We start from the raw sequence: 2,354 nt of genomic DNA, 5'->3' as shown, positions 1-2,354 counted from the left end.
GGTATTAATCTTTTTTTAGCCCCTAGAGGAGAAAAGTTGTGATTTTTAAAAGTGTTTTTATTGTTTATTTAGAGAGAGGAAGGGAGAGCAAGAAAAAGACAGAAACATCCATGTGAGAGAGGAATATCCGTCAGGTGTCTCCTGCACGCCCCCTACTGGGGATCAAGCCGGAAACCCAGGCATGTGCCCTGACCAGGAGTCAAATGGGGACCTCTCAGTCCATGGGGCAACACTCAATCCACTGAGCCACACCGGCCAGGCGAGTTGTGATTTTTTTTAGCTCAAACAGGTGAGTGGTCTGTCCAACGAAGGTTTCTCATTAATAACTGGGAGAGCATGTGTTCTTTTGCCAAGATGTTCTCGTCTTCTTGAAGGAAAAATTTCAGTCGAGAGACAAATTGAAGAAAAGCAATCAAGAATTTATTGGCTGCTGCAAAAACACACGTAGGACAGTGAAACTAGAAAGGGCATAGAAGAAATAGCAGGAGAGCCCAGGCCGGGTTGCTTTGGCTCACTGGGAAGTCAGAGAAAAGGGGACCTTGGGGACAGGTTCATGGGTTGGTCTGGGATGAACTGCTGCTGCCCATTGCTGCCCTGGTTGCAAACCTCCTGGGGAGGTCTCAGGGAAGGGTTTCAACATATTTGGGTCATGCCGACTCTTGGCCTGCCATAGGTTGTTGCAATGCAATGAACTACAAGCAGAGATGGCTTGGAGTGAGGGGGAGCATCGCAAGGGAGCAAATGCTCCTGATCTCTGGATGCAGCCCAATTTATTTGCAAAGTGGCTCCCTAGGTTACATGGTGTTTTAGGTAATTAAGTCTTTGAGGTGGAGTCTCTGCTAACCTTACAGCGAAGCAAGCATACTTCCTATTCCAGCTGTATCTCGCAATTTTCAGCAGAGATACATAACAAACACATTCACACTTGGGCAATAAGCCCATTGGTGCTTTCAAGGCTGTTTTCCAAACCCAACATGCATACCTTATCTATTCTCATGCATACTATACATTCAGGGCTGTGTTCCAGCTCATTATGCATACCTTATCTATTCGCATGTATACTTTGACTCTTGGCTGGCCAGGCCGTGAGAATGCATACCTCAAGGCTACATTTTATTCATCCACAAACCCCCAGCCCCACAGTCATGGTCTTCACTTTGGTCAGTGTCAGGGCAGGGGTTTGACAGTCACTGCAGCCGGTCCTGTTGTCACCCACCTGGTTTTGCTGTTTTTCTGGGTCTGGAGCTGAAATACAACTGAGGCCTCGATGTCATCTCTAGGGAGGTGACCTTCTGTAGCCCCTGGAAATTGTTCTGCCAGTGTGTTCAGCTCTCTGTCTGTTTCCCCATTCTACTCGTCCTGGCTTACTGGCCTGTTGTAACAGGAGTCTTCGGCGTGGGGTGGGTTGGGGTGGGGGATGTCTTGTTGTCTGGGACTCTGAGCTGAGCTAAGAAGAATGGAAGTAGAATATTCTCTTTCCAAAGAGAAATGTTGCTCCCTACTCACAGAGTCCCAGGGCCACTCTTCAGTGGGCTTGACCTCAGTCCCCACTGTCTACTCATCTCTGCCCCAGACAAATCGGATGTGCCAGGGAGGCTTGGGGTGCACAAGGAGAATTGGGAGAGGAGGAAGATGATGTGGGGCTGCAGGAGTAGGGGGAGATGGAGGAAGTTGCCATTAACATGAAAATGTTTGAGAACCCCTGCTGGTGCTGGACCAACCCTCCAGCAGGAAGACACCTCATTACGGGCGAAGCCTCTGTTCAGAGGTCAGGGACCCTCCAGGTTCGAGGCTATGTTCCGGTTTGGATGTCTCAAGGCCTTCATTTTTATTTGTTATTTCGTTAATCCTCACCCAAGGATATTTGTCCATTGATTTTTAGATAGAGTGGGAAGGAGGGAGGGAGATAGAGAAAGATTGATTGGTTGCCTCCCTCCTTCCAGGGATGGAACCTGCAACCCAGGTAGAGGTCCCAGGCCATCTACCCTGGGATCCTTGGGGCGGCCCGCGCTCTAACTGCTGAGCTCAGGAGAACGGCAGGATGCCTTGAGGCTTTCCAACAGCGCTTCTCAAAAGCTGCACCGAAAACGTCAGAATGGCCTGATGAAACTCAAATTGCCGGGCCAGCGCCCGAGTTTCCGATTCAGCAGGTCTGGAGTGGGGCCCAGAGCCTGCACTCCCCGCAAACTCCCCGGGATGCGGATGCTCTGGTGCGGGGCGCACAGCTGGAGACCTTGGGAGGCTGCAGCTTAGGGCCGGCTCCGGAGAGGCTGAGGTTCGCTTTCGTTTCTGAGCTCTCGGCCCCTAAAGTTCCCTCCCTGCTGGGCGGTTCCTTTCTCCCCCGGGGGCGGGGC

Source organism: Molossus molossus, unplaced genomic scaffold (assembly GCF_014108415.1).
Source record: "Molossus molossus isolate mMolMol1 unplaced genomic scaffold, mMolMol1.p scaffold_m16_p_5, whole genome shotgun sequence".
NCBI classification, from domain to species: domain Eukaryota; kingdom Metazoa; phylum Chordata; class Mammalia; order Chiroptera; family Molossidae; genus Molossus; species Molossus molossus.
This window is presented reverse-complemented; position numbering follows the sequence as displayed.